The following is a 10,020-nucleotide window of genomic DNA, read 5'->3' as shown; positions in this document are numbered from 1 at the left end:
AACCATGCTGATTTTGAGAGACAAGATAGAATTTTCTGCCACTGTACTGGGTTCCCCACTGAAATGGAGACAAAACTAAGTCCAGATCACTGAGCAACCTTCTTAACCTCGTTCCACGATACAAAACTAAGTAGGTGGTTTAAACCAACTCTTTTCTCTTTCTTATGGCTGTTTAGTTTTCACTAAAGCTTTTTGCCTAAGAAGCCTCCAGGTGGGACATCACACAAACAAACAAAGATACAGAAAATTCTAGGCAGACAATAATAATAACCCAGGATATATGGTAGCTGCCTGTTTAAAGTGTCCTACCAAATCTGGGACATCTCCAGTTTGGAGATCGTGGCTGGCAGAGACACGAAGTTTGTTCATGATTCTTACCTCAAGCCGAGGAAGTATCCAAAGCTGGAGAGCACCTTCAATTCCCTCTGCCTTTGAAGCTGATGTGTTCTCCACCTTGCGCCTTAAACTCAGCTGCTGAAAAGCCAAGATAATTAAGTCTGACTCATCTCAGTGGTGAATTTTTTTAATGCCTCTTTCAAAATGTGATACATAATTGCTTCACTACAATTACCCAATGGCATGAATGAACACTACAGTATCTACCTAGATGAACAGACAATGCCACCTATGCAATAATTATCTTCCTGCAAAATACACACACACACACACACACACACAGCTTGTGAAATTGTGATGGCTACTTTACCAAAATGATTGCAAACGGTGTTAAACTGAATTGGAAGAGGAAGAATTTTCCTGTCTGGAATCATAAGCTGGTTCCTTCTGGTCAGGGTGCCTGCAGTGGATGGCTCTGCTACTGCCCAGAATACCTTTGGGACTTGTGGTGGATCATCAGATTCAGTCTGAAAGCATGAGGCTTGACAATCAGGCTGACCTAGTTACCATCTTTATCATTCAGGGTAGGACCTCAGTTGGCATCTCTCAGTGTCCGTCTGCTCCTTTTCAGAATGCTCTTAATGACTTCCTGTTCCAGCACTCCTTAAATGTAAGTTGGGTGGATGGGTTCATCAACTATTATGCAACTTAACATTTTTAGATTCCAAACCCCAACCCTACTCTCATCTCCGATAAATGCATTTTAGTTAATGTGTTTTATTTATTTTTATTTTTATTTATTTATTTTTTGAGATAGAGTCTTGCTCTGTCACCCAGGCTGGAGTGCAGTGGAGTGATCTTGGCTCACTGCAACCTCTGTCCCCTGGGTTCAAACAATTCTCCTGCCTCAGCCTCCCTAGTAGCTGAGATTACAGGAGTGCGCCACCACGCCCAGCTAATTTTTTGTATTTTTAGTACAGACAGAGTTTCGCCATATTGGTCAGGCTAGTCTCCAACTCCTGACCTCAAGTGATCCACCCGCATTGGCCTCATAAGTGCTGGGATTACAGATGTGAGCTATCATGCCCGGCCATTAATGTATTTTAGATGGCCAGGGATTTGATTGTATGAAGTTTTTTTTTTTTTTAGACAGTCTCACCCAGGCTGGAGTGCAGCGGCGTGATCTTGGCTCACTACAACCTCTGCCTCCAGGGTTTAAGTGATTCTTGTGCCTTAGACCCCTGAGTAGCTGGAATTACAGGTGTACACCACCAAGCCTGGCTAATTTTTGTATTGTTAGTAGTGACAGGGTTTCACCATGTTGGCCAGGCTGGTCTCGAACTCCTGAACTCAAGTGATCAGCCTGCCTCCGCCTCCGAAAGTGCTGGGAATACAGGCATGAGCCACCACACCCAGCCTGATTGCATGAAGTTCTTATGACTTATCTACACTTTTCTGGGTAAGACAGGGTGACTAACTGTCCTGGTTTCCCCCAGAATGCAGGATTTTCAGTACTAAAACCAGGATAGTCCTGGGAAAATCAGGATGATAAGTCAGTCTGGAAGGAACCACAGACGCTTTCACTTGGCATTGTCCATACCTCTCACAGCTTTTCAGCGGAGTTATACCTTGAGTTATGTTTACTGATTTGAACTGAGTTTCCTTAGGGTAAAGTGGGTATAGAAATAGTAACTTCCTTGATAGGTTCTGGTGAAGAAAAACATAGTAACATGTGAGAATGTGCTATTAAAACTGTCAACTGCATGAAATTCTACTCATTAGCATGTGGCCGTATCAATAATGATAAAGTGTAGAGACACTCTTCATGGAATCATTTATTGTCAATCATCATAGATGAATCCATTCATTCAATCAACAGATTTACTGAGCACCTAACAATGTGCAAAGTTCTCTTCAGCAAAACAGACGAAATCTTTGTCTACAAGGAGTTTATGTTTCAGTCGATGGAGACAAAATAAGTAAGCAAACAATAAAATAAACAAAAATGTATAAATTGTGACATGTACTATGAAGGAAATAAGGGAATGTCGTTGGTAAGGTGGTTTTGTAATTGGCAGAGCAATGCAACTGGGGGAGATGGGCTTATTTTATCAGGATGCTCTGGTGGGCGTCTCTGAGGAGGTGATATTTGAGCTGAGATCTGACCCTTGGAAACCAGGCAGGCAAAGTGCTGAAAGGAAAAGGTGGAGGGAACTGCAAAGGTGAGCCAGTTTGTCTGAAATGGAGTGGGGCAGAAGTTATGGTATTCGACATCGAAATGGTGATGTCAGGTGGGCAGAGTTCAGGGAAGAGGTCAACTGGAAATACGAATGTCTAAGTCATCATCCAAAAGGTGGAGCTAAAGCCATAGAAATGAATGAGATCATCAGAGGCAGCTTCCCACGTGCATGTGCTACTGAAGGTGTGGAAGATGACTTCAGGTGCTATGCAGAGAAACTCTTGAAATTGTACTGTGCCTCAGAAAAAATACAGAGCTAGACATGGAAGATGAAGGACAATATGGAAGACCAAGGACAACATCACAAGCACTACATGGAAAAAAAAAAAGAAATCACAAAACACCTCTGCATCTTTCTACCTTTTCCTCACTATTTTCCCGAGTGGCAACATCAATCTCCTCCCCCGCCGCCTCTCTTTCTGTCTTTCTCCAGGGTCCTAGGTCTCCCCTTTCGTTTCTCTCCTCTCCAAAGCAGCTTCTTGGCTCCATCTTCTTCCCCGGCTACCACCTTCACTGTCTGGTCCCTGCTCGGCCCATCCCCTGCTCATTCTCAATTCCTTTTCTCTGTTATAGAAAGAAGCCAACAACTGGCCGGGCGCGGCGGCCCAGGCCTGGAATCCCAGCACTTTGGGAGGCCGAAGCGGGCAGATCACGAGGTCAAGAGATTGAGACCATCCTGGCTAACACGGTGAAGCCCTGTCTCTACTAAAAACACAAAAAATTAGCCGGGTGTGGTGGCGGGCGCCTGTAGTCCCAGCTACTCGGGAGGCTGAGGCAGGAGAATGGCATGAGTCCGGGAGGAGGAGCTTGCATTGAGCCGAGATCACGCCACTGCACTCCAGCCTGGACGACAGAGCGTCCGTCTCAAAAACAAAACAGAACAAAACAAAAACAAAAAACCCAACAGCTGTAAAATAACAGTATCTTTCCTGATGCAGATACTTTTTCTTCCTGTTACAAAAGACCTGAAAGTCTAACCATATCTTTGGTGAAAACCCCAGAATCATTGCAGTGTATTCCAGGAGTCTGCCACAAGATAGAAGAGGGAAGACGGCTTGGATGAGAATGATGAGGAGAGACAGTGCAAGGTGTAGAGATTCATCCTGCAGTCCTGAGGACTCTCGCCTGCCCTGGACCTGGACCTGCGCTACCCATTCCAACTCTGGGTCCTTGAACAATTTACTTCACTTCCAGGTCTCAGAGCCATCACCTCTAAAAGTAGAGCTCACATTTACTTTGAAGAGCCACTGTGAGAATTAAATTAGACGAGGAGGCACCTACGTTTTTCACAATGTCAATAAATTAGACGCATTTCATCTATTTTTATTTGAAGTCAATAATTACAAAGATATCTTAAACCAGTTTTGTTTTTAAGAAGTATACAAAGTTCAGTTTTCATGGTATTTACTTTTTACAGTTACCCTCTATTTGGACATTTAAAAAGTTTCCCCTTTATATAACTTTTCCATTTTAAATGAGTTTATATACATTTTAGGAAGTGGGTTGATTTATGGGGAAAAATAGTAAATAACAGTACAGCTCACATGGGACATAGAATACTTTTTTTTTTTGAAACAGAGTCTCACTCTGTTGTCCAGGCTGGCGTGCAGTGGCACGATCTCGGCTCACTGCAACCTCTTCCTCCTGGGTTCAAGCAATTCTCCTGCCTCAAATCTGTTTAAAAGGAAACCCTAAAGAAGGATATCTAGGGTAGAGAAAAATAAGAGCTAACATTTATTGAGTGTTTGTTATGTTTTGGGCACCATCCATATATGAATTCACTAAATCCTGAGTAACTGGGATTACAGGTGCCACCACCACGCCTGGCTAATTTTTAAATTTTTGGTAGAGATGGCGTTTTGCAATGTTGGCCAGGCTGTTCTCCAATTCCTGACCTTGTGATCCACCCGACTTGGCCTCTCAAAGTGCTGGGATTACAGGCATGAGCCACCGTACCCAGCCTTAGGACAGAATAATTTTTGAAAAAGGGGCTCAAATAATTAGAGCCTAGGAAACAAAGATCTAAGAAGAGAGTGTAGCTAGTCTGTTGTCTTTTATTTGGAAGAGGCCTTAGAAGTCAGCTAATTAGCCTTCCTAATTAGCTGTTTAGGGCACTTTTGCCAAATTCATCTTTAAAAACATCAACAACAAAAGCCAGCAGCACCCTATCCAGTTTCACTGTTTATTTTAGCTTTCCATATTTAACATACGATTTGCTGGGAATGCCCGCTTCTTCAGCCTACTCACGATGGCAATCTAAAATGCAAGATTAATTATTACACTGTCAAATAGCCGACAGTGTGTTTGTCTTTGTAGATCGGGGAACACTCTTAATTAAGACTCCAAAAGAAAAATCATAAATAACTAGGTAGAAATACTGGTTCATTAAAGCGAGATGTCAAGAGACAGTGTTAGGGAACTGAGCATCCTCGTTCTTGGTTTCTAGAATGTCTGAGCTATAACCAGATAGAAAGAGCTAACTGAAGATCAAACATTTTTGAAATTGGAGGACAAATTATATTATTCTTGGTAGGAGACAAAAGTGGGAGGGAAGAGGGATTATGTGGATATGGAGGGAGGCGCCACATAAGGCAGTCTTGAGGCAAAAGACATTGTGAGTTCCAATCCCTTATTGCCCCCAATATTTGTGTTGGTGAAATCTAGTTAAAAGGAAACCCTAAAGAAGGATACATAGGGTAGAGAAAAATAAGAGCTAACATTTATTGAGTGTTTGTTTTGTTCTGGGCACCATCCATATACCAATTCACTAAATACTCTTCAAGACTGTATAAGGAACTAATGTTATTTCCATTTGCTAGGTGGGACAACTTGCCTAAGCTTAGACATTACAGCTGGTAAGTTGTGGAGCCAGGATTCAGGACCCAGGTGTTCCGTTTTCAAGGATCTGCCTTTTTACCACTATACTATGCTGCCCTTTTAGGAAGGTCACTAAAGGGCAACCCACAACCCAGAGTATGCAGAAGGTGGGAAGAGGGAAGGATGCTGTTGCTAGGCAACCCATCTGGTTTTCTGAGCTGCTAATTGAATCTGCATAGCACAGATGTATGTGTTTGTTTGAAATAACTGGTTGATTTCTAACCAGAAGCAGCTGCCTGGAGTTCATGTGGCTCTGGAGGTGATGAGTCATCCTACAGTTCACCCTGGGAGGGCTGGGGAGAAGTCTGGCAGAATCATCCCATCACCCAGCAGTAGCTCCTCCTCTTGTCCCTGCTCTGTCCCAGGCCACACACTCCATTGATGTCTGTGTAATGATGTTTCTGGGTGGACATCAATGACTGACTCAGACTGTGACTCCTCACACCAGCCACGCTCTGGAACCATTTAGAGCAGCGATGCTCTCTTGGTTTTGACAAATGAACCTACCCATGTCGGTTCCTTCCATTGTTACTAGTTATCTAGAAGGGAGTCACATTATATTATTGCATTTCAAAATGAATTTAAATTCATGCTAAAATTTAAATGCATATATGTATGACTTTTTGAAATATGAAGGGTATTATGGAACCAAACAAACAAGATAGTGTGATATTACTCTGAAACATTTGGGAATCAGTGGTGTGAGTCCAATTCAGGTAGACCAGGATTTCCCTACTTCGGTCCTGCTGGCATTTTGAGCTACATAATTCTTGGTTGTAGGGGGTTGTCCTGTCTATTATATAATGTTTAGCACGCCAGGCGCAGTGGCTCATGCCTGTAATCCCAGCACTTTGAGAGGCTAAGGCAGGTGGATCACTTGAGGTCAGGAATTCGAGACAAGGCTGGCCAATGAGGTAAAGACTTGTCTCTACTACAAATCCAAAAACGAGCTGGGAAGGGTGGCACACACCTGTAATCCCAGCTACTTGGGAGGCTGAGGCAGGAGAATGGCTTGTACCCTGGAGGTGGAGGTTGCAGTGAGCTGAGACTGTGCCACCACACTCCAGCCTGGGCAACAGAGCGAGACTCCGCCTCAAAAATAAATAAATAAATAAATAAAAGAACGTTTAGCAGCATCCCTACCACTACCTATTAGATGCCAGTAGCACCACAACTTCCTACCCAAATGTCTCCTGTCAGGCAGTCGCCACAGTTGACAGCCACTGAAATAAAGTATATTCAAATATTCTATCTAGCCCTTGCAGCAGAAAACAGCATTCCTCACTATGATCAGATGCTAATATTCCTAATAACATTTTTCTTAAGTATCCAATAAACACGTGAACACATTCTTGTGATAAAAGATTCAAATAATTACTGAAGTTTACAGATCAAATTGGGAAAATTCTTACTGCACCCCCCACCCAAACTTTGTCCCTCTCTCTCCCTCTTTTTATTTCTAATTTTAATTTTTTGAGATAGGGTCTCACTCTGTCACCCAAGCTGGAGTGTAGTGGTGTGATCACGGCTCACTGCAGCCTCAACCTCCCAGGCTCCAGCATTCTCCCGCCTCAGCCTCCCTAGTTAGCTGGGACCACCATGCTCAGATTATTTTTTTAAAAATCTATAGAGACAGAGCTGGTCTCTAATCCAGTGGTTCTCAAGGTGGTTTTTCCTCCCAGGGAATATTTGGCATCTTTGGTTCTTACAACTGGGGAGAGAGAGTGTTCTACCTGCATTTTGTGGATAGAGACCATGGATGCTGCTAAACATTCTACGCACAGAACCGCCTCTTGCAACGAAGACTTAAGTGATCCAAAATGTCAATAGTGCTGAGGTTGAGAAACCCTAATGTATCCCCCACATCCTATCATAATCTCTAGTGATAGATTCACATTACAGATCTGAGCCTGCCCCTAGTAGTTAGTGTACACCTGTCAGATTCAAGGCTTCCTACCATCTTTTGAATAGCCTTCCCTTTTTCGGGAGGAAATTCCAATATTCTACGTCTTGCCTCCCCGAGGAAGGAGTTCAGACCCCAAATTCCCAGTCTCCTTTGTAGCCAGGACTCATGTGTGGGGCTCAGACTTCCTCAATCAGACACCCCTATGAGCTTTTGATGTGGAAGTGAGCGAGGGGAAGAAACAGGCTCTTTTGGAAGTTTAGCATTATGTAGGAGGCTGCAAAAGCATATGGGATTTGATGTTAACAGCGGCAGTGGCAGCCATTCCCCAGTGCGTCCCAGCAGTTGTGATGGGGGTTTCCTCCAGTAGCAATCCCGGTCATAGTAGTTTCCTTATCAGGCCAGTTTTCAGCTTGGTTCTGAGCTTCATTCTTGGAAGCTTAGCCTGGGGCCACTTCTGCATGCTCCCTAGAATTCCCTGAGCTATACAGCATCCTTTTAATACTCACCTTTTCTGCTGAGCCAGAGTCAGCTTCTACCTAAGAACCCTGATAGTAAAGACCCCCTGCTACAAACTGTCTAGCGGCTTCCCATACATTCTAGAATGTGTCCCAAACCCTGTGCTTAGCCCAAGGCTCTTCTTTATCTGGGATGTACCTGTGCTGTCCATCACTCTGTTCACACAGAGTCAACCTGGTCCTGGCACCATTCCTCATTGCTCACTACTAAAGAATTCTATGGGCACGGCAAACCTCTATGTACACTCTTAAAACCAAAATTTATTCAAAGACCTGTGGTAACATTCTTAAATATCTGCTAGCCATAATAAAAAAGTCAATGCACTTTATGTTCTGAACTCCCACAATTTAGCCTAAATATTTGCCCTAACATACTTCCATTAGTCCAAACAAACATTAAGTCACAGCCTGTTCCTCTTCCTTATTTAAAGGGGTTTTTACCTTTCTCAACGAATTCCACAAGTTACTTCCTCCTTCTTTTGCTCTCCTCTGCCTTTGCCTCTTTTAAAAAGTTCTAAATTACTAGCCAATCAACACAAATACAAAACATAAAGTCCCGTTCCAGCCAATAAAAACCAGACAGCAGTAAAGTGGATGCGTCAGGTTATAAACGACCTTGTCTCCTTTGTTCAGTGTGCTCTCGTGACAAAATTGGCAAGTATACCCTTTCCACAAAAAGTAAAAATGGCCTTGCTAAAAAAATTAAATTTATATTCAAGTGCTGTTTCTTTACAACATCAAAAAAACAAACATTTCTAACAACCCCAATCCTCAGGTCTGTATGTCTATCATAAAGCAGACACTTTTTACACTCTACTGCAAGAGCTGATTCACTCAACTGTAAACTTTGCATGGACAGAAACATGTCTTTTTGGTCTCTGAGTCTCCGGCATGTGGGGTTATCTGTCACAAAGTAGGCAATCAATACATATTTATTTGCAGAATCAAGGGCAGGATGTGGACAAGTGCTGCCACCTATTGGGAGAAACTTTATTTGACTCTAAGAATTTGGACTACGGTTATCATACAAGGATGAAACTTGATACTCTCTCATCTAAGTTATCATTAATTAGATCCTCTCTGGTAGCCAGCCTCCAGGATGGCCTGCAGCGATCCCTGTCTGTTGGCATTTATACCTTCGGGTGGATCCTCTCACACAGAGGGTTGGTTTGTAAATATGACAAAAGCCATATGTGACCTCTGGAGCTACGTCATAAAAGACATTGTGGCTTATGCCTTGGTCTCTCTGGGATCACCTGCTCTGAGGGAGACCAGCTGCCATGTCATGGGGACACTCAAACAGCCCTATGGGGAGGTTCACGTGGTGAAAAACAGGTCTCCGGCCAACAGTCATGAGTGTGCCATCCTGGAGGCCGATCCTCCGGCCCTAATCAATAACTGCTGCCCTGGCCTACACTTTGACTGTAATCTCATGGCAGACCTGGAGACAGAACCACCCAGCCACGTATCCCCAAATCCCTGACCTCTAAAACCTGTGGGACAACAAATGTTTATTGCGTTAAACTTTGGGGTGATTGCTACGCAGCAACAGAGTTCTAATAAACTGTCGAACATAGATTACTGGCTACAAATAGTTCTACTTTTTTTTTTGAGACAGGGTCTTGTTCTGTGGAACTAGGCTGAGGTGCAGTGGTGCCATCACAGCTCACTGAGGCCTCGACCTCCGGGCTCAATCGGCCCTCCTGCCTCAGCCACCCAAATAGCTGGGATCACAGGCAGGCGCTACCACGCCTGCGTAATTTCTTGTCTTTTTTGTAGAGATGGGGGTCTCACCATGTTGCCCAGGCTGATCTCCAACTCCTGGGCTCAAGAGATCCACCCGCCTCGGCCTCCCAAAGTGCTGGGATTACAAGCGTGAACCACCGCGCCCGGCCAAGCCTAAGGATTAACCTAAGGCTTCTCTGAGCACATGGCGCTGGAGCGGGGGGCCACAGAAGAAATGGGGTGACACTTGGTCCTGAGGAGTGGCGACTGTATTGTCTGTCTGCAGCATCCCTGTCTGCGCTACCGTTGTTCCATGCACACAGGGAGCAAATACAGGAAGTCCCAGTTACCGCCGAGGAAAGACGGGGACGCCACGGAGCGGCCGCATCCCGGCGCCTGCGTACTGCGCCCGCGCGCTCAGG

This window comes from Mandrillus leucophaeus, unplaced genomic scaffold, assembly GCF_000951045.1.
Source record: "Mandrillus leucophaeus isolate KB7577 unplaced genomic scaffold, Mleu.le_1.0 Scaffold2, whole genome shotgun sequence".
NCBI lineage: Eukaryota > Metazoa > Chordata > Mammalia > Primates > Cercopithecidae > Mandrillus > Mandrillus leucophaeus.
This window is presented reverse-complemented; position numbering follows the sequence as displayed.